General features: G+C 49.7%; 1 long non-coding RNA gene across 2 annotated transcripts in view; it reads right to left on the reverse strand.

Moving 5' to 3' along the window:
* The window catches only part of LOC112547297 (uncharacterized), a 386,761-nt gene extending 364,711 nt beyond the window's left edge, over positions 1-22,050 (reverse strand). For both annotated transcript variants that reach the window (XR_012895672.1, XR_012895673.1), the window contains exons 1-2: positions 21,926-22,050; positions 19,606-19,669 (exon numbers count right to left, since the gene is read on the reverse strand). This is a non-coding gene — a long non-coding RNA (uncharacterized LOC112547297). The remainder of the gene's footprint in view (positions 1-19,605; positions 19,670-21,925) is intronic.
* Between the last annotated feature and the right edge of the window lie 1,171 nt (positions 22,051-23,221).

Here is a 23,221-nt window from a genome sequence, read left to right on the forward strand (position 1 = left end):
CCAACGTTCTACCCTCAGTTTACGGGGAGGTAAATCCAGAAAATGAAGCTGTTTCCTGTTACTCCGGTGTAAATCATTCGAGATCAAGGAAATACTCTGTATTTACACCAACATAACTGGGGCTGTAATCTGGCTTGCTCTGTACCAACCCCAAAGCAGAAAAAGGATATTGGATTTGTCATATCCTATTGTCACGTTACTGGATTTTAAGGGGAGCAGCCAGATCACTGCTGCACCCCTGGGGGGTGTTTGCCCCAAAAGTTGGTACAAAGGGGGCCATGTGAGGTGTCAAACAAAAGCTTACTTTCTACTGATTCTGTATATGCTCTTCATATATCTGTATAATTTCTGGCTACGTCTACATTGGCCCCTTTTCCGAAAGGGGCATGCTAATTTGACAGGTCGTAATAGGGAAATCCGCGGGGGATTTAAATATCCCCCGCGGCATTTAAATAAAAATGTCTGCCGCTTTTTTCCGGCTTTTAGAAAAGCCGGAAAAGAGCGTCTACACTGGCCCCGATCCTCCGGAAAAAAGCCCTTTTCCGGAGGATCTCTTATTCCTACTTTGAAGGAATAAGCACTGGGTGGTAGGGTGTCAGGCGCTGGGTCTCATGCCTGCAGGGAGTCTGGGGGGGCTAAGGCAGCTCCCTGCCTGTCCTGGCACCACAGACTGCGCTGCACCCCAGAAGCGGCCGGCAGCAGGCCCAGCTTCTAGGGTGGAGGGGGGGCACACAGGGCTCCTGCCCCAGGCACTAGCTCTGCGCCCCCATTGCCTGGGAACCTGCCGCTGGCTGCTTGTGGGCGCAGTATGGTCTGTGGGGCCAGGAGAGGCAGGAAGCTGCCTTAGTGCCCCCACTGAACCACTGACCAGGAACCGCTTGACGTAAGCCCCTCCTGCCCCAGCCCTGACCCCCAAAGCCGGAGCCCCTTCCGGCACCCCAAAGCTCCTCCTGAGCCCACCCCGGAGCCCACACTCCAGTCAAAGCATGTTGGGTCCCGGCATCAGCAATTTTCTTCAACTGGATCATGAGAAAAAAAGGATGAAAGCCGCTGCATTGGCGCCTCTTAGTCTGGGACAGATGTCACGGAGGCCGTGGGAGGCTAAATCTCCCCAAAGCTCATGCAGTAGAGGCTGGGGGGGGGAGCAGTGATGGAATTGGGGGCCCAAAACAATCTCCCCCAGCCATGGTACTAGGGCTGGAGAAGGTCTTGCTCCCCCCTGCTGTTCCAGTAGAGGTGGGGCAGGGGCGGAGTGAGGCAGGGAGTGGAAGGAGAAAGGCACCCCAAGCTCGGAGCTCCAGCCCGGGCTGAGCGCTCCCCTGCAGTACTGGCTTGGGCTGAGCACTCTGTCCCGCCAACAGCAACTACCTGGTCAGGGCCGTGGGGGGAGGAGCCGCGCTCTCAGCTCCCCACCCCCATACACCAGCCAGGGTCCCAAGGAGCGGAGAACAGCAAGGGTGGGCCTGGCGTTGGCCGGAACAGCAGGGTGGGGGCTAGTCTCAAGGGAAGGCTTCACTCGCTGCCCACGACCTTAGGATGGACACGGCCTACACCACTGGGCGGGGGTTTCAGTCTCTCTAGTTAATCCCCTTCTCTCAGAGGAGACAGAAGAATCCTTCCATCCTGCATCTACAGTAGTGGTGGATGGAACTAACTACAGCAAACGCTGTGTTATCCAGCACTGGATCAGCCCGCAAGCTCCGTTACCAGCAGTTCTGGTATCTCCAGTACAAATCTTCAGTCTAGCAACTGGGACTGGCGCCCTGCCCAGGGGTTACGCCACTGCAGAGTCTGCACCTGGCTGGCAGATAAGCAAGCAAGCTGACGTCAGGGATTTATGCGACACCACCCCTTGCAGGGTGTGTCAGAGGCTCATTACAGAGTCAGCCCCATCTCCTGCACCTTCGACATTGGCAGCGAACGCTGATGTGGCTAAGGGTGGCCCCAAGGCCGACACGCCTTCAGACTCACCCAAGGAGAGTCGATTCTGTGCAGTCTCGTTTTCAGGTGAAGAGTGTTGCTAGCGATCGGGGTGCACACCCTGCACTGCCCATCGTGACAGGCTGTGTCGTAAGAGAGCCTACTCTACAGAAAACTTTACCGGCGTGCACCTCAGTGCTTCAGGGAACCAACCACTCTGCAGGCAGCGCTGTGTTCTAATTCTTTGACAATTGGTTTTCCATTCACAAATACAGGTTGAACCTCTCTGGTCCAGCATCCTCGGGACACAACCAGTTCTGAACAAGAGAATTTTCCAGACCGTGGAAAGTTAATATTGTCTAGCAGCATTACGCACACTTCCACTGCTTACCTGGCTGTTAGAGGTAAATTAGAGTTTAAGATCAGCACAGAATATTGAGCGCCAGGACTGGGGGCTGTAAACAAACTTTATGGGACCATGAGAAACTTGGCCACATCCATGCAAAGTAGACATCCGGCTAATTAAAATCATGCTGGATCATGGATGTTGCCAGACCAGAGCATTCTGGACTACAGAGGTTCAACCTGTATAACTCTTACTTAACCGGAATATTCCATTAACCAATACCTTCCTTCCCCCCCCCCCCCCCCCCCCCACACACATGGCAAATAACAGAGCTTTTACTGTACATCACACAGGGTGCAAAACTTTGACATCGCTCAGATCTGTTACTAGAGCAATCTTATTTTTTACAAGTAGATCAGGTCTAAGTCTCAGCACTTCATGAGAACATAAGAACAGACATACTGGGTCAGACCAAAGGTCAATCTAGCCCAGATGGAGTGAACAGAACAGGGAATCATCAAGCAATCCCTTTTCCTGTCATCCTTTTCCAGTCTCTGACAAACAGAGGCTAGGGACATAATTTCTACCCATCCTGGCTAATAGCCAATGATGGACCTAACCTCCATTAATATATCTAGGTTTTTTTTAAACCCTGTTAAAGTCCTGATCTTCACAACATCCTCTGGCAAGGAGTTCCACAGGTTGACTGGACGCTGCATGAAAAAAACCCTTCCTTTTGTTTGTTTTAAACCTGCTACCTATTAATTTCATTTGGTGAACCCTAGTTCTTATGTTACGGGAACAATTAAATAACTTTTCCTTATTCCCTTTTTCCATACCAATCATGATTTTACAGACCTCTAACATATCCCCCCTTAGTCTCCACTTTTGTAATCTGAAATGTCCCAGTCTTTTTTCATATGACACCTGCTCCAAACCTCTAATCATTTTTGTTGCCCTTCTCTAAACCTTTTCTAATGCCAAGATATTTTTTTGAGGTGAGGTGACCACATCTGTACACAGTATTCAAGATGTGGGCGTACCATGGATTTATACATGGATTTATACAGAGGCAATAAGATATTCTCTGTCTTATTCTCTATCCCTTTTTTAATGATTCCTAACGTTCTGTTTGCTTTTTTGACTAATGCTGCACATTGAGTGAATGTTTTCAGAGAATTATCCACTATGACTCCAAGATCTCTCTTGATTAGTTGTAGCTAAATTAGTCCCCATCATATTGTATGTACAGTTGGGATTATTTTTTCCAACGTGCATTACTTTATATTTACCAACATTAAATTTCATTTGCCATTTTGTTGCCCAATCACTTAATTTGGTGAGATCTTTTTTAAGCTCTTCCCAGTCTGCTTTGCTCTTAACAATCTTGAACAGTTTAGTATCATCTGCCAATTTTGCCACCTCACTATTTACCCCTTTCTCTAGATCCTTTATAAATAGCTTGAACTCAACTTGGTTCTGGCTCAGGAATATTGTAAAGGGCAATTAAGAGAGCCACAGGAAGGATGCTTTGAATGGGGGAGGCCAGTTTCAATAATCAGACACAATGGGCAAGCTAGCATAGCAAAGCACAGACCAGCCAGTCCTACACCAGCATGACGTAGGTATCGATATGGCTTGTCCGGGCATGCAAGTTGGGTTGAGTTGAAACAGGCATGTGAATGGGCACAGATACAGGGAGTAAATACATAAAGCCAGGCAAACATTAATCAAGGCAGTTCTGTTTTCCAGCTCCTCTGAGCCTACAGCTCTACGTCACAGACAATAAAAATGAGAGAGAGAGCACTTTTCTTGAATATCTTCCACCTACAGATCTCACCGAGCTTCACAGTCACCAGGTAGGCCTTTGCCTCTCTCCTGTGAGGGTTGAATCCTGTCCAACCCACTTTATAGCTACATGCAAGTTTGTAGGATGTTTCCACAAGAGGCAGACTGGGTCTGTGGCAGAGACCTGCCCAAGCTCTGGTCGAATCCATCACGAGGCAATGATCCCTCCATAATGAAAAACTCGGGACAGTTAAACCGTATGGGTACGTCTAGACTACAGGATTTTGTCGATAGAAGTTTTGTCGACAGATATTGTCGACAAAGCTTCTGTCGACAAAGAGCATCTAGACTACATCCAGTTCTGTCGACAAAGCAAGCCGCTTTGTCGACATAACAGTGTGGACGCAAAGGACAGTGTAGATGCAATAATGCCTTCTATTGACAGAACTTTGTTGATAAAAGGCGTTATTCCTCGTAGAATGAGGTTTAACAGTGTGGACGCAAAGGACAGTGTAGATGCAATAATGCCTTCTATTGACAGAACTCTGTTGATAAAAGGCGTTATTCCTCGTAGAATGAGGTTTAACAGTGTGGACGCAAAGGACAGTGTAGATGCAATAATGCCTTCTATTGACAGAACTCTGTCGATAAAAGGCGTTATTCCTCGTAGAATGAGGTTTACATACGTCGACAAAACTGCTGAGTTTTGTCGACGTTGTGTCGACATAATTCAAAGGCAGTGTGGACGCAGGTATAGTTTTATGGACAAAAGTCCACTTTTGTCGACAAAACCCTGTAGTCTAGACACACCCTATATGACCAGGGACCCACGTGCTATTGGAAGCGAATACGAATTGGGGATGCAACTTTCTTCATCTGCTTTGAAAATCGTATCCTACAAAGAGAGATACAGGTTGGATTTGAGCGGTCGCAAAGCAAGGAGTTTTCCAGACTGGGGGAGATCAATGACCCATTCCCGGACTCCTCTCAGGGCCGTGAGGCTCCCCAGCTGCTGCCGGCCCTGCTCCCATCGGAGGTTCCTGGTCTGGGCCAGGACTCCCCAACCCCCACCAGCCCATGGCCCTTCTGACTGGCTCCCACTCCCAGCCTCCGGGGCTCTTTGGTCCAGCAACATCTGAGGTCCGGACTAGAGTGTCCCAGATTCAGGAGGTTTGACTGGTATTTGAATGACATTTTAAGAATTTTCCTGGTTGTTTCTCAGACCCTGTGGAGAAAGCGCCTGATTTTCTTCTCTCCTGTCTGGTTTGGTTTAAAACCCTCCCTTTAGCCACAGGAGCCCAAACCGAGCAGGTATCATTGGCTGGATCAAAGATATATCTATATTGAACTGATGCAAACCAGCTGTGAAACATCCCCTGGAAATAAAAATCAAACCCTTGGGCCAAGAGCTAGAACTCTGATGGGAATTATTTCCTCCTTTTCTGTGTGCCCAGACACAGGAAACGGCAGGACAGGTCAGCCCCAGCGTTCAGCGACGGTTCTCTAGCACCGGTGCTAACACCCTCCGGGGGCCCCTCTTGCCAAGGCAAGCCAACAGAGTCAAGTTCATGCCCATCACAGCCCTCGGCTCGCCTGACCCCCATCTCCCCGAGTTGCGTTCGCCTGCGCTCCCAGAAACGAAGCTTTGCCCAAGGAAGGAAGTTTTCCTCCTGTTCAATAAATGAAGAGTTGTCGCAGCCTCCCAGCCTAACGACAGTGAGAGTTTTGCTCTCCACTAAGCCAGGATTTTGTGTGTGGGGCTCCACGCAGGAAACAAACCTCCAGCTGGGGGCCAGCCAGCCACAAAGACATGCTCCGGGGTTCCCTTCATCTCAACAGTCTTTCAAGGAGGCTTCAGGGCACAGCATACAGCTGGGCACTGGCTCGGTGTAAGGGTACGTAAGCATATCGTGCGTTGCACACCTGCCACGGCGCATGTCAGGTGTGCTGTGGGAAGCTAATGTTCTCGGCCTGAGAGCTACCATTAACCACGGAGAGGCCAAACACCCTGCCGTCTATAGCGGCTGTTGCTTTATGGCTTTCCATTCATTTTGAAGTATTTGTTTATTATATAACTTTGCCACATTTTCAGTGATCATACTTCCTCCTTTCAGGGAGAGACTACATTTGCCTGGGGGCTTGAACATTACCAGCCATCTCGGATCCTCTCCCGTTGGGGCCAGGCCTCAGCTTTCCAAAGTGGACTCCCCTGACACACGGGGCTTTGGGGACAGGCACAGCTCAGTCATACCCGTCTTTCCATAGCGAGGCCGACATTGACCCTGGGTTGCATGCTGCTGCTGTCTGAGGAGAACTGCTCAGCTCAGGCGTTGTGCTCATGGTGTCTTCTGCCTTATGGGCCACCAGGTCCGTTCTGATCCCCAGTGAACGGAGGGATCATGAAGAACTTGGCTGGTCTAGAGAACCACTGGCAGCAGGTGGCTTGTTCAATATAAACCCCTGCTATGAGGAACAGGACTCTCTCTTTTCACACAGCCATGAGAGGGCAGGGACTTCCAGCCAACGCTCACGCTTGCTTCCAACCTCTCCTCCTCCTGAGATGCAACCATTCCCTCGCCCGGCTCTGTTCCGTTCTAAAGCACCGCACAAGCTCCTTCCAGTGAGGCAGGCCTGTTTCCTACATGCTGCACCTCCAGTCAGATTAAACAATTTGTGCCGGACAACAGAAGGAATCAGGGTCACCACTGGGAACAGAACTTTTTTTGTTGTTTTTGCGCAACAAAAATTTTTAGCCTGCATGTTCAGTATTTTTTGGGAGAGCATCCCTACTTGTGGCCCGCAGCTGTTTTCTTTGGAGTAATATGGCCCTCGCCGCTTTCCAAGTTGTGCAGGCCTGACTCAGGCAATCCCGGGCCGATCCCGCTGGCCTACACGGCCGCAGAGGGCGGAGACAGCAGGTTAGCCTGGTTTTCGTTTGGACTCCACATCCCCCTCCGAACCCCAAGCTGTGTTTCGGGTTGATATAAAGCAGTGTAGTGTCGTTTGGGGAAGCTTAATACGGTTGGGGCTTTTCCAACACAAACATAAGAGAAATACGGATTAGGCTTGTTTCTTTTGAGACGTTCTTTTAAATTCTGCCTGCATCTGTCATGTAGTTTTGCGCTGATTGAGTGGCCTTGTGGCAGGCCAAATCTCTGTCAGGATAGAACCCTTGAAGTTGCTGGAGTTCTGCCGATTCCCACCAGCTGCCCTGGCTTCTCCTCAGGCTTATCGCCAATTCATGGTAAGTTATATTTTAATTGTATTGGCCTGGGGACTAGGGAACTGAGCTTGCAGGAACCTTTAAGGCATGGACTCCTCTAAGTGATACAGTATTATAGGAGGACTGTCCTTGGAGAAGGAGGACACCACAGCAGGAGACCTGGGTAAGATCTCCCTGAAAGAAAGGGAGATTTGGACCAACTGAGACTGAGGAGACCTATCAGGAGAAAACTACGAAATCATTCCTTTAAGGTCTCCGGCATCCGGAGTTATGTTTTATTTTGTAACGGAAGAAAGAAGTCAGTGGTGGAGGGCTCCCACATCCCAGCAACTTTCCCTCACGTCCTAGCAACTTTCTCCCTCACGTCCCAGCAACTTTCCATGAGCCTCTGAGGCAACCTGGTTTGGCCTAAGTCTACACAGCCACTAAAAGTCCATGGCTAGAATAGGCCAGCGGTGGGTTTTTAACTGCAGTGTAGCCCACCTGGAGAGGACTCCTCATACAACTCTGAAAGCTGGAGGAAACAACGCACACCCCGGTTTCCACAGGAAGATAAAGGCCAGACACAGAGATGCGTTGCCAAGTAACACTCTGCTTTCTCTGGGCTTCTCCAAGGATCCACAGCCACTTGACTTCTACACATCTGGATATGTTCAGCTGCACCTCCATAGGTGCCAATGATAAAAAAAAGCCTAGAAAATTACACAGGGGCTTTCTAATCACTAATTAACTCCTCCTCTTACGTGATGCCATGCGTGAAAATGCAAGGCTGAAATGGAACCTCATGAGGACCCTATTCCAGCACCGCTGTGGGAGAAATGTCAATAGTCGGCTCCATGGAGGCCATCCTGAAGAAGCAGGAAAATACTGGCTTCTGAGCGGGCATTTCCTGTACCCTTCGTCACTCAACGCCGTGCCCACGCACCGCACCAGAGGAAAGCTACCATGCACAGAGCGAGGGGTTTCGATGCCGCCTGTGTAACAGCAGATAGTGCGGACGGGGCTGGCGAAAGTTCCTTTTGCAAAGAACTAGATTAGGGATCGGACCCCTCTGATTGTGCAGGAAGGAGATCTAACTCTGGAAGTAGCAATGCAAGCTTCCCCCATGCCCGCCCTCCAGCACCCCTCACTCTGACCTGGAGTGGCCAGGAGAATAATTCAGGCTCTGCCTCGGACTAGGTCTCTCAGAGGTAGATGACAGGAGTAGCTATGAGGGGCTCTTGTGGAACCAATTCCTGTGCCATCAGGAGGGAGCCAAAACCAAATTGGTGTCAGGGAGGCTACTGAAGCAGTCATCAGTTTAGATCCTGGCTGACCTGGGCTGTATTTGAGCCATCCACCAGGACTGGAGCAATTTTTTATTGTGTGACCAGTCTCCTGAACCACACAGGCCCCAGGGTGGCGCATTTTGACCCTAAGTGGATTCTAGGCTTTTCTTAGTTTTACTCTGGGCTTTTCTCCCACTATAAAAAGAAAAGGACTGCAGTATTCTCCAGAAATGCTCCAAAACACTACGGCTTACCAGAATGCTACTGCAGTGCTTGGGGCACGGGAGGAGGCACCACGGTAAAAATCCCTGTCAGTAAAATGTCGCCCTGCTAGGTGACCAAGTTGGAAAATTTTCACATGGGAGAGATTAACTGAAGCACCAATGCTCATTCTGTCGTCCTCACAGTGGTTCAGTGAAGCTCAGCAGGGCCAACAGCCACAGCAGGGTCTGGGGCAAGTTGTGGGGGGCAACTCTGTGTCCCAGAAGGGGCCTCGGGAGGAAGGGGCAGGATGTGGCAGCCAGCCCTCTGCACTGCCCAGACTGTGGTGCTGAGCACTAGGGTTGCCAGGTGTCCGGTATTGACCCAGACAGTCCAGTATTTTCACCTTCTGTCCGGTAAAAAAATTCCAGAAAATACCGGACACTTGAAATGTCCCATATTTTCTGATGTTTTTCCTGGCCAGGAGGCAAAAATACCGGACACCTGGCAACTCTAGCACCCAGGCCCAGACCCAGCCACTGATCCCTGACACCCCCAGCCCTCGGACCCCCTGCTTACCTGGTTCCGCAGGGAAGCTAAGTTCTGGCTTGAACAAGAACACAAAATGACCGCTGGCAAAAAGCCCAAAGACCATGGGGAAGCAATGCCTTCCCTGGGTCTTAGTGCTCAACCTCTCCCCTGTTCCTGTCCCTATTCTAACTCTGCACTCACTCTGAAAGGGGCCATGCTGGTGGGACAGGGGGGGATTGTTTGGTTTTTTTGCTTAAGTCTCAGAGTCCTTTTTTTGGCTCAACAACTTTGGTCTCTCCTCCCCCCCCCTTCTTTTTTCCCCCCTCAACAGAATTTTTTCCCTGGTGGTTTTTTTTCTTGGGGGAGGAGGGAGGCTGTTCGGTATTTTTGGTTCAACCATCTGGCAACCCTACTGGGCACTCCCTCCCTCAGAGCTGCGTAGAGTGCCACCCTGGTGGCAATTCAAAGGGGCCCAGGACTCGAGTCGGCAGCGCCCCTCTGCCCCCACCTGTCGGTGGGCCGGGTGAAGTTACTCCAAATTTGCAAGGAAACAACTGAAAGCAACATGCAGCCCTCCCAGCCCTGGTGAAGTGTGGCTGCATCTGAAACACTGACCTCCAACCACCCCCAACCCAGCAGGTTGTGTAATGGGGAACCGGGCCTCCTTGCTTGTTCTTGTGGGGACAGACCAGAACCTTGTGAGGAGAAGCACCAGCATTAGGCCCCAAACGATGGTCACCACCCCTTGTAAGACTCCCCTTCCATTTTGAGCCCAGAAGATTTTTGGACGCTGAGCTCCACAGCCCTTGATTGACGGGGGGCCTCTGAGGCACATTTCAGCAGGTCTGGTTACTTCCAGAGACAGCGAGGGCCCCCCTATAGAACAGTGCCCCACAGGCTTATGGGCAAGTTCACAACCTTACGTTCTCTTAAAGGGTGAAGCAGGCTGAGGAGCGGAAGCCTCACGCCAGCCTGAGACACCACGTACACTCCTGGGCAGAGGCCCAGCCCGCAGGTCTAGGCCCCATGGAAGTTCTCAGATTAGGATGTATTTCACCACTAGAGCACAAGTCTTTTTCCACTGTGAAAAGGACCCTTGGCAGGCTACTCCACTTACATATAAGAAGTTTGTTTGAGAAGACGCTCCTCAGATGCCCTTTAAAGCACTTGCCTTCTGCGCTGGCAAGGGCGCCTTTAAATAAAAATTAAAAGGCAAACAAAGCCCATGTCTCCACTTAAAAGCCCTTTAAGGCTCTGGAGATGATTAATGTGTTGAAACTATAAACTGTAGCTGTTTTAAGAGGAGATAAATAGGAGATCAAGACTTCTGGCTACACAAACAGTACCAATGCGTAAGTAAACAGCCATGACAAGTTTAGTCCTCTCCTGGAGACTCACTTCTGCATGCAAAGCCTGTGCTACATGCCACAGCTCCTTCTGGATTATTTAAAGAGGACGCCGCCGCCTGACTCCAGACAGCAGCGCGTGGACTGGTGTTCCTTTTGCAGAGACAGCCCCGCACAAGGTCAGTCCAATGTTGGTGTGAGAGAGAAGCAGAGATTTGTGCGTAGTTTCCAATCCAGAGCAAACAGAGAACAGCAACGCTTGGTCACCATTACAAAGGTTGATAAACTGTCGGCACAAAAGCGTCCCTGTTTGGCTTCAGAGATCGTCAATGTATAACTTAGCAGCTTGAACCCGCCGCGCCTCTGCAGACGGATTCCTCTCAGGATCCCACCCGCCGAGGAAATGTGGCAATGCCGCGATTATGCAAACTGCCATTTGCCGCGTCATTGCTCCTGCCTGCCAACTTCCCCTTACCAATACAAACAGGCATATCCCGTACGTGAGCTTTGCCCCAGGTCTCCTCTTCAACAGCCCTTCTCATCCCGGGCGGAAATAGGAGCTCATGAGAGGGAGGGAAGTTGGCCTTGTTGGCACCTTGTGGGAAGGTACCAAGGACGTTTGCCAGGAGCGGCACCAGCGCGGCAGAGAGCCGGCACGAGGCCATAATGGAAGCTGCTCCTTGCTGTTACTGTGTTTATTTTACTCAGTGGATTGTTTGGGTTAGAAGGGTTTTATAAAAAGGCGACAGACCTGCAGAAACCGATTGCTGCATTTATAGCGTCCTTACACCACCTTTCCTAGCGATTGCCTTAAGACTGGGACTTCTCAGACTGTTTGGCTCTTGTTTCACACACCAGTAAGACAGTCATGTTAGTCCGTAACTTTAAAAACCACGAGTGGTCCTGTGGCACCTTAGAGACTAACCAAAATATAGAGAGTATATCATGAGCTTTCGTGGGCAAAACCCACTTCTTCAGATGAGCTTGAGTGGAGAAAAAAAGGGAGACGCTCAGAATTTACAACAGAAAAAAGAAGGGAGAGGGGGAGAAAAGTACCTTTCAGTTGTAGTGACAGTGCTCGTGAGGCTAACGGAGTAGGATGGAAACATCCCGTACTTAGCTTCCAGTCCTCTCCATTAGCCTCATTAGAACCAGCACTACAATTGACAGGTACATTTTCCTCCCACTGTAAATTCTAAGAGTCCCCTTTTTTCTACACTGAAGCTCATCTGAGGAAGTGGGTTTTGCACACAACAGCTCACGATACTCTGTGTGCGTGCGCGCGCGCGCATTTGTTAGTTTCTAAGGCCATGTCTATACTAGGAAACTATTTTGAAATTAGTAAATGCCATTTAATAACTCCTGATTTAATAAAATCGAACTAGCATGTCCACACTACGGGGAAGCCTCAAAACTACTCCGAGGCAAGCTCCGTTAATGTGGATGCACTATCTCAGACTCAGAGCAGCAGGAAGCACTCTAGTTTGAATGACTCGGGGAGTCATTATTTTGAAATAGCGGTACAGGCATGTCCACATTACTGTTATTTCAAAATAACAATTCCGGAATTAGCCTTATTCCTGATGAAAAGCAGGTGTACAGATTTCTAATTCCATGGCCCGTTATTTCAAAATAATGGGCTTGGTCATGTGGACATCTGTTTTATTGGCTCACTTGCCTATAAAAAAAAATACCAAGAGTATTCAGTGACCTTCCGCAATGCACTAGATCTGCCTTTTGGTTTTTACATTGATTTTCTCCATCATCTTCCCTTAAAGACGACTTTGCCCTATCCCATGCAATAGTTGTTCTGGGGCCTGTTCCCACCTGTGAAATCTCCACCCAAAGATAGGAGCCCAACTTGCCCATTTGCTACCTCACAACCAATCATTTCCAAAGAGCAACTTGCTGGATTTGCATGAAAAGAAAAACATGAAATTCCATCAGAAGAGTCCTCAGAGATGATCCACAAGCACAAAACAGAACCAACATGAGAAGATTTGACCAGTCTTGCTCGGATCCTTAACTCAGATAAGTTTTGTTTTTCTTCATTGGCATCATTGCTTTGGGATGGGTTTGGGGAGGAGGGGCTCAGGATGCAGGCTACCCTGGGGAGAGAGAACAACCCCAGCCCTCTTTCACTGCAGCAGGTTGGGGCCACGTGAGAAGCGCCTCTCCATGGCCGCTGGAGCGAGCACAGCCGGGGAAGGAGTGTACGTCCCCTGGCCGGGGGCCAGAGACACACACAGACAAACTCTCTAAAATAATGGTCCCCAACCTTTTGCGGCAGCCGGGTGCCCAGGGGCAGGGCTGCACATGCACCATGTGCCCAGGGCCGGCACGGTGCATGTACAGTGTGGCCGGGGAGGGGGGGCGTGCATGTGCCGCACACCCAGGGCCAAGGCGCAAGAATGGCTTGGGCCAGCCCTGATCATTCGGCAGGTGCACCTAAATGCCCTGGCAGGTGCCAGCACACACTGCATTGGGGACCACTGCTCTAAAATATATAATAGATAGCTGTCTCTTTCTCCACCTCTGTCCCCTGCTGGCCCAATGGAGTTATAGCTGTTCCAGTCCCCTAGCTGCCCCCCAGTGATCATTCTGCAGTATAATTGTCCCTCCTACCAGACCCCTTCCTTTCCATTTGATGAGAAACAGTCGCATTCCAGGCATATCCCATTGTCCTGGCACAACCAAACCCTGTCCTTGCTTTAAGTTAGGATAAGAGGAAGCTGCATCCCAAATTTGGTGGTCCTTGCTCTGACCGTTTAAGCGGAGTTTTTGAACAGCCTCACCCATGGTTGGCCAGACAGACAAATGCATATTTCTAAAAATATATAACAAGATTATGGAACATTCAATCGAAGCATAAAGGAACTTTTTTGGAAGCTCCATTGTAAGGCAAAGGATGAGAGAACCATATCTTTGTCTTTGAAGAATTAATTCTAAGATTGATCCCCCCTCCCCATGCAACAGATAAATAGTAACGTCCCCAGAACAGCATAGCAGGAATAGTTCAGAGAAATCAAGGAGTGTACATGCACCCATGTGCGATAGAATGAGATATTTAAGCACTCTTGCTGAGTGATGAAAATATGAAAACAATTGTGTAGGGTGATGGTGGGGAGTCTGGTGCTGGTGAGTGTTGTTTTGGGGTGTGGGTTGTGCGTCGATAACACGCTGCGCAGCACACGAAGCAAGAGGATGCATTGGCCCATTTAGTAGGTAACTATCGCTTCAACCAACATTCAGACAACAGGAAACAAGCCAGAACGATGCTGTTCTTAATCCTGTGTGTGTTCAAACACTTTGATGGCTAGATAAACAGACTCTTTAATTAAACCAACAAGTCATCATTTATTTTCACATCACAATAGGTTAAATGACTTTTTATTCCCATTTTCCATAACAACAGAGCAGACTTTTTGGTCATAAAAGCTCAACTCTAATTAACAGCTGGTGTGGCTGTACTTGGCAGCATGGTGAGTAATTCAGTACAAAGCAAACACATTTACTATAAATGGCTTTTGATTGTAGAGACCAAGGTAATAGATGTTAGCAAATCCGTGCCAACCAACGGCTGTTTATTATTTCGGAGGAACTCCAACACGGCCAAGGTGAAAGCAGTGAGTCTTCTTATCAGAAAGATGGTAAATGGTGTGGCCTTTAAATTAGACCTGATTTGTATCATAAATAAGTAGTGGAATCCACACAGTGCCCTTTGATTCACTACTAAGCGCCTAACAAGAATAACCGACAAAGCTTCCCTCAGGCGGGCCCTGTTTCTTATTTCGATTCTAGATGGGAAGTCCGAGAGTGGGGCTCCTAAGAACTTTAAACAAACAGCTCATTGATTTCTCTCACTTGCCCACAGCCTCTCCCCCTCAAACATGGGTGACAAACATTTCACATAGACCAGGGGTCTCCAACCTTTTTAACCACGAGATCACTTTTTAAATGCAAGTGCAATCCAAGATCTACCTCAACCCCAAACACCCATGCCCCCCCGCCGCTTCCTTTGTGCCTGTTCTCCGAGGCCTCGCCCCTGCTCACTCCATCCTCTCTCCCTTTCATCAGGGAGGAGCAGCTGGTTGGGACGCAGGCTCGGGTCTTGGATTAAGGGATTTGGGGCTCTGAGGGTACATCTACACTAGCCCCCTAGTTTGAACTAGGGAGGCTAATGAGGGCGACCGAAATTGCAAATGAAGCGCGCGATTTAAATATCCCACGCTTCATTAGCATGTTCCCGGCCGGCCACCATTTTGGAAACTGACTATCCCGGAATAACTGCCCACGTCTACATGCGGCAGAGAAGCGCGATTCCGAGATAAACCCCTTAGTTCAAATTAACAGTTGAACCTCATTCCTTCGCGCTTCTCTGCCGCACACAGACGCGAGCAGTTATTCCGGGCTAGTCAGTTTCCAAAATGGCGACCGGCCGGGAACATGCTAATGAAGCGCGGGATATTTAAATCCCGCACTTCATTTGCAATTTCGGTCGCCCTCATTAGCCTCCCTAGATTGAACCAGGGGGCTAGTGTAGACGTACCCTGAGCTGAGCTTGGGGCAGGCAGGTAGGGGGCTGGAGGGGGTTCTAGGTACAGGCTCTGGGAGGGTGTTTGGATACAGAGGTGCTCGGGGCTAGGGCAGGGGTTTGGGGCGCAGGGGGGGGTTTGTGACTGGGGTAGGGTTTCAGGATGTGGGCTCCGACTGGGCCCTGCTTACCTCAGGTGGCTCCCGGGTGCTGGTGCAGTGGGGCTAAGGCAAGTTCACCCCTGCCCTGGCCCTGCCCCACTCCCTAAAGCAGCCAGCAAACCCCATCCCAAGTTCTGCTGTGTCCCCCAACCTGCTCTGTGGAGATAGGATACAGGGTGGGAGAGGGGGCAAGCAAGAGGCCCCGGGGGGGTGGGGAGAGGCAGCTCCAAGGCAAAGGGCAGGAAATGAGCATCAGTAGCGGGAGGGGCAGCTGAAGTGCTGCACTTGCCAGCCTCTTGGCCAAACCCGCCAGGATCCCCTGTCAGAGGCTCCAAGATCTACCAGGAGATCCCGATCGACTGGTTGGTGACCACTGACATAGACCCTTTTCATGGAAAGTTTGCAGAATTCTTCATGGATTCACTGAGGTGTAACACACCACCTTGCAAAGGATTTAACCAGCCCCGTTTTACGGGGTAAAGAACCCAGAAGCCATGACATACAATCCCTCTTCTCTAACCACTAGGCTTCGGCCATTTATAGCCTAATAAGCTATCTACCAGGTGGCTGGGTTTGTTTCTCTCAGCACAGAAGTAACGGTGTCAGACCGGATGCTGGAGTCCAAAAGCGTCCTGTTGGCTTGGGCTATAAAAAATGGCTCCCTAACTTTTTTTTTTTTTAAATTTGAAATCAGCACTTCTGTTAGAAGAGCTTTGCTGCAGTTCCTGCCAGAGAGGAAGGTGCTCGAATGCTGTCAGCCCTGGAGAATAAACGGCGTGTCAACGGCCGTTGTTTACCTTTCCCCACCCTGCAGCAGCGGTTTAACCTGCCAGCAGGATGATTTGCGCTGCTCTCCACACCTTGAAACTGCTCCAATCCCAAGTTTTATCTGGGCACGCTGTCAGTCATGTCTAACTTTTTAATACATTTTATTATTTATGCAGAAATATTGACAGCAGCTTGAAGCCTCCAGCCATAAAAATTATTTAAAATCAATCTCTCATGCTCCAGTTACTGATTTTCCATTTAAATGGTCTCCCGGGTGATTTAAATATCTGGGTTAGCATCCAGGGCCTTGATATTGATCTTGCTTTGCAATGACATGGTCCCTTCCTGCCATGCAGGAAAAGCTCTACTCTCCTGGTGTCTGACAAAGGCAGAACCGAATTGCTGAAGATAAACTGTGTTTCCTGCCTGGGATCTTTTATTTTCTCTCTCTCACCCAGATGGGCAACTTTTCTATGCAATTCCAACAGTTTATCAACTGAGATCGGGGAGGGGAACTGTTTATTCTGAGATATTATAAAAGGGCTTCAACCTTCGAATTAAACTAGGGATGCTCACAACGGTTTGAACACGGGCAGTGGGTGTGCGAGGCGAGGGGAGGCGTTGCCTTCCCAAACCACCAGCCTGGCCCCGCCCAGACTCCGCCCCCAGATGCCCATCCTTCCCGTGCTCCAGGGACGGGGGGCTCGTACCATGTGCCCTTCTCCCTCCCCGTACTCCGGGGTGGGGAGTGTGAGTGCACAAAAGCCCGCTCTTGTCCCCTCCCCGTGGTGGGGAGCGGGGCCTTGGTAGAAGGGGCAAGGCTGGGGAGCGTGGGTGCATGCATGCCCGCTCTTGTCCCCTCCCCGTGGTGGGGGTGGGACCTTGGCAGGAGGGGTGGGGCTGGGGACTTGCCTCCCCCAGTGCTACCTTCACTGACCACCCGTGGGTTTGAACGTAAGATCTTCAGCACTGTAGTGAGCCAGGAGTGTCCAGTAGCCTAGGCAGGGGTAGGCGTTGCCTTCCCAAACCTCCAGGCATGGCCCCGCCCACACTCCGCCCAGAACACCTGCTGTAGGCCGTCTGGAGGTGGAGTATTGCTGCCCCCAGCGCCCACCCTCCCTGTGCTCCAGGGGTCAGGCAAACTGAAGCTGCGCACCTCCCACCCTTCCCAGTGCGCCAAGGCTGGGGTGCATAGGCTCATCTCCCCCCTGCTTTTCCCTTCCTATGGCGGGGGCAGGGCTGTAGGTGTGGCCAGGGGCCTGCCTCTCCCAGCCCTTGCTGCACCCACCACCCCTGACTGCAGCATAGATCTTTGCTTCTTGAGCTAAGAGTAATTGCATTATTAGTATCAGCGGGGTAGCCGTGTTAGTCTGAATCTGCAAAAGCGGTGAGGAGTTGCATTATTAGTAGGCAGCAATAGTAGGCTGTTAACCAATAGCAAATCAGTCTCAAGTGGGATATAACAAACCCTCACATCAGAGGCTTGTTTACAATGGTTGTTATCCCTAATTAATTTCATTTGCAGTTCTTATTTTAGAATAAAATACCTTATTCTGAATGAGTTTAATCCACTTAAACTTATCTACTATATATTTCAGACTTTGTCTATTTCATCAAGAACTCTTTCTAAACGGTAAGAGCTAAAACTACCAAATTCAGCATGCAGCTTCCTCATCATAACTTACAGCGAGATCGGGGTTTGGCTGTGCCAGGAAAATGGGATTGCCTGGAATGGGACTGCATCTCATAAAAGCATGCAGAAAAGACACAGAATCACCAAATCAAGTACAGTCCTCAACATGGACATAACTGAGCAAATGTTGAAAGAGACTGAACCAAGATGAGAAGAAAAAAAAGGGGGAGGGATGAACCTGAAATAGGATTGGTCTCAATCAACCTTTCAGAAAAGAGATAAACCAGAGCAATTTGGAAGAGCCCTCTGTTTGGGCACAGCTAAATCAATGCTTAAGGCTTGAAAACTAGAAAAAAAAAGTTATTGGAAACCAAATGAACTAGACCCCTTTTTTGTTAAAACATAGTGAATGATAAGAGCTTATAGGGATGAAGAAAAAAAAACCCATACTTGCTGGAATTTCCATTTTAAAATAACACAGTCTTTTTGAAAAATACAATAATCTCAATGAAGCATGTACATTTTCCTTTTATTTTAAAAAAATGACTTACGGACGCAAGCATCGCTGGTTATATCTGCTATTTCAGAATAACACACTCTTTTCCAACATACGTGTCCTTATAGGGAGTTAATCTGGGGCAGTTAATCCACTTGAAATTCAAACCTCAGTTTATTCCAGATTAATGTTCATGTGCAGACAATTCCTAGTCTGAGTGCAGGTGACCTTAGATTTCCTCAGTTTAGTTGGGTTATTCGGCACGTCTACAGCATGCATAGAACTCCTCTCATTAAACAAGAATTTAGACACAAATAATCCCCTCCTTTGAAGGCAAAGCAGAATACAAGGTGTGTTCCTCTGTATTTGGAGGGACACCAAGCAAGGAATATTACTAGCCTCTGAATAAGATCCTGGACACCAACTCCCCCACCGCTCACCCCAGATACAATGTTTTTCCCCTAACTTCCCACTTTTAGCCGATCCAAAAAAAATGGGAAATTGTATTGCAAAACTCATTGAAAAAAATTGTCCATTTCCTTGTTTAAAATGTTCAACTTTTTCTTTCCCCACCAGCTCCAGTTTCCTAAAGGAAACCATGAAGGACTCTCCTGTAGTTGGTTAAATACCGTAGCAATCATATGAAATTACAACTGACAAGATGCTGTTCTTTCTTGCACCAGTGTGCATGTGGAGTAACTCCACTGGCAATCCATGAAATTACTCCAGTTTTTCATCATGGCTGAAGTCTATTGTGAGCAAATTCACAGAGCCCTGGTTTTATACTGGCATAACGGGCAGAAGAATTTGACTCAGTACATAGAACAATGTATTGCAAGACCACAAGGAAGTGAAACAGCTCAGCACAGCAGCAGAGAACAGGGAAAGCCAGCAAGGACTTTTCCTTGAAAGATAGCAGTGTCCATGCGTACATGCTAATGTGCGAGGGTACCGGGACAATCCTCCAATGCAGAACATAAAATAATGCAGAATCCTCTAACGCAGAACATAAACTGAAGACTTTCCAGCATGGAGGTCAAGCTGTGGTTTCTGGACATGGATCACACCTTGCTGAAGGCATTCTATCCCCTTTGTTCATGCAGTTACCTACACCTATTAGCATTACTGCTACACTCATTCCACCGACCACCTGAGCACCCCAAACTGGAGCGAACCAGTCATCTGGGACCAGCACCGCGTCTGCAGTGACTCTGCATTACGTGTGATGGAAACGTTGCCTGCACATTCAGTCAGTACCCCTGGGGATCACAAGACAGTAGCTGTTTTGCGCATGTAGGCTCAATGCTTTCAGCCTGACAGCATGCAACCTTCACAGAGGGAAGCCACAACAACAGAACGACATAAGCAGCAGAATTCCGAGGTCACTTACCAACCGGAAGGGGCTGTTTTTATCCGTACCAGGCACATTGCAGCAGCCGCATTCACTTCTTACTCTGGAAAAAAAGAGAAGAATGCAATCTTGGAAAGACAACGGTTTTTGGAATCCTTTGGAGGTGCAGCAAATAAGAGAACTGCTCGGACATACACACAAGTGCATGACCAATAATGACGAGCATTTGAAGCCTTGACCATGTCAGCCAGGACATGGGTCCTATTTTCAAACAAATATTGTCAACCTGGGACACCAGTTCAGCAATCCTGACCTAAGGCTCTTCAGAACTGTCCATTTTGTACAATCGGACAGTACCAATTGTACAGACTATAGTGGGGAAGAAATTTGGTTCACCTGCCAAGCAGCCCATTAATGACACGTGGAATACTGTCAACACACAAATCCTACCCTCATACAGAATTCTTTACAGTAGTTTTACATTTTGGATCCTTCTACACCACTGGGCCCTCTGTGGACAAAAGGGAAGTATTTTAATTTCCAACAGAGAAGGATCTGGTTGAAGCTAATTGTGATACTAACAACAGCCTCTCACTGGAGGCCCTCAAAGCACTTTCTGGATATTAATACACAATCCTGTGAAGCAAAATAATATTATCTTCATGACTAGTAATATCTCACGTAGGTTGCATTTCTGTGAATCCCACAGAGCCCAATGGGAGAGGATTGTGCCTAGGCTAGAGGCTGTATTATTTATAAGAGACACTGAACCGTGCATGCAATTGTGATAATCACACATGCAAATTACACATAGTTATACAGACATTTTTGCATTTCCCCAAAACGTATGCCATAAGACCATTCTCTTAACTCAAGCAATGAGACATAGATGGGTTACCAAGCACTTTAAATGATAAGATTATTAGTCATAGCATTAGGTTTCCTATTGAAACCTACCATGAAAATGATTGCGCACCACATATACCAAAATGGCTTGGTATGTCACACGTTATGGAAACACCCCCAAGAAAACAGAGCGTAGGAAGCGTGAGTGTAACAGCACTGTGGGAAAAGCTACTTTGAATCCTGCATTTGGAGAGTTGGAAAAGCCAGATGCTGCTAATGGTCCATGGCCTGCCTTTTGTCAGGTACAAAGGGACCGAGGTGGTGGACTCTGGGACTGGGCACTGTGGCTGGTGGTGTGGAGGGACCCAGTAAGGGAGTCCTGCCTCTTGAAAGGGCTGTTACACCTGGCTCCTCAGACACACCACCACAGACCCCTCCTGTACCAGCTCTCCTCACACCGTTGCCAGCCAGACTGCACAGTTATTTGCTCGATTCAAGCACCTCTGTGCCTAAATCGTTATCTTCTGAGCCCTGCAGTGAGCGCTCCCTTGCCGTTTCTAATCCGCCTTCAGAGCAGGGGAAGGGGCCAGGCACCTGGAAGACGAAAGCCTCCTTGGACTCCTTCCCCCAGGCTTCGGAGAAGTGGCAAAGGCGACCAGCCTGCAGAAAACCACCCCCCCCCCCCAATCTGGTGTATGGCTGTCCCTCTCCTTTGGGCCTCGGACCCCGTACTGGTTTCTCTTTCTCCTCCACACCTCGTCTGGCTTCGCAGAAACAAGGAACCAGGTTGGCAGCGGGGGGCCCATCCATATAGGCAAACCAGGCGGTCGCCTAGGGCACCAAGTTAAATGGGGCGCCAAATGGTGGTGCAATATATTGAGGGGTTTGGAGGTGGGGGCACCGATTGCATGGTTCCCCGAGGGCGCCAGTTGCTGGCAGCTAGCCTAGAGCCGCCCCTGGCTGGCAGCTCCCAGCAGGTACAAACGCACAGCCTCTTTGCAGCTCCGGCAGCCATTAGGGGAGGGGTCCTGCCTCTCATTGCCAGCAGCTGGCTTCCCTTCCCTAGGAGACGAACCCCAAACAAACCCCCTTTGGCCCCCTCAGAGTCGGAGAAGTCAGCCCCCTCCTGCAGGCTCGTGGGTGCATTAGAGGTGGCTGCCAAAGTACCACAAACCCCAGCCGAAGCCGTCTCCTCAGGCCTGGCTACACTTGGGCACCATCCCTCAGTCCCCCTCTCCCCTACCCTGCCTCTCTCTACCCAGGGGCACCCCCTTCCAAATCTCAGGGGGGACCCCACAGGATCCTCCCCTACTAGCAGAGGGTGGTGTTTCTGGAGCCTGCCCCCATGCCTCCCTCAGGCTGGGGGAACATTCACAGCTGAACTCAATGCTGCAAGCAGCTCAGGTGAGCCCTGTCTGGGCTCTTCACTTTCAGGCTTTTTGTTTGTTTTATTGCCTGTCAGGACAGGAAAGCCAAAGCCACAGTGACCCCAACAACTGAAAAGCACAAGTACCCGCTCCGCTCCATTGCCGTGGGACAGCCAGCCAGCCGCCTCCTTCTCCACTTGCCAGAGACAGGGAGAGGAGAAGTGGAGCCAGTTTTAAAAGGCCCTGACTCCTCCCCCTCCAGCTGCTCCACCAATCACGGCTTGGGATCCTGCAGTTTGCTCATTCCCCCTCCCCCCCCCCCAGTCCCTTTTGTCTGCCCCTCAGAGCCACGCCCCCTGCCTGCCTTCTTCCTAAATTGGGGGAGGGGCAGGGTGCACAGCAGCCCTGTGTGTGCTCCTCCCTCCAGGGCTATGGCCAGTCTCCTCAGCCCAGGCCCAGCCCCGGGTCCTATAGAAGATCCTACAGAGCTTTAGAGCAGTGCCCCATGGCAAGGTTTCCTCCACCCACGGTCTCTGCCCCATTCAAGCCTGCTTTGCTCTAGGGCCCTGCCTGAGGAAGACTTAATAAGCCAAACTCCAGGCCCAGGAAACTCATCCCAGGGGCAGAATTAAACCCGAAGGGGAAAGGCTGCCGCACGGGGCCAATCAGAATACACAGCCCCACCAGAGCTAACAGCAGTTCACCCCAGGGCCAGGACCGTGCGGGCCTGACTGCAGCAGAGGGAAACCTTTGGGCGTGGCTTTCAGTCACTGTTTTCTAGCATAAGAACATAAGAACGGCCGTACTAGGTCAGACCAAAGGTCCATCTAGCCCAGTATCCTGTCTGCCGACAGTGGCCAGCACCAGGTGCCCCGGAGGGGGTGGACCGAAGACAATGATCAAGCGATTTGTCTCCTGCCATCCCTCTCCAGCCTCTGACAAACAGAGGCCAGGGACACCATTTTATCCCCTGGCTAACAGCCTTTTATGGACCTAACCTCCATGAAATTATCTAGCTTCTCTTTAAACACTATTATAGTCCTAGCCTTCACGGCCTCCTCTGGCAAGGAGTTCCACAGGTTGACTACACGCTGTGTGAAGAAGAACTTTCTTTTATTCGTTTTAAACCTGCTACCCATTAATTTCATTTGGTGTCCTCTGGTTCTTCTATTTAGGGAACTAATAAATAACTTTTCTTTATCGGCCCTCTCCACACCACTCATGATTTTATAGACCTCTATCCTATCCCCCCTCAGTCTCCTCTTTTCTAACTGAAAAGTCCCAGTCGCTTTAACCTCTATAGCACATTCTATGCCCTGCGGTAAATTGTCAAGTCTAAGCGGAGGTTCATTTCACCTGACCTTCAAGGTGGTGTCATTTCCCAGCGCAAGCTGGCCGAGGTGCTGTGTCAGGCCCCGGTCACTCACACCGCAGGCCTCATT

Source organism: Pelodiscus sinensis, chromosome 14 (assembly GCF_049634645.1).
Source record: "Pelodiscus sinensis isolate JC-2024 chromosome 14, ASM4963464v1, whole genome shotgun sequence".
NCBI lineage: Eukaryota > Metazoa > Chordata > Testudines > Trionychidae > Pelodiscus > Pelodiscus sinensis.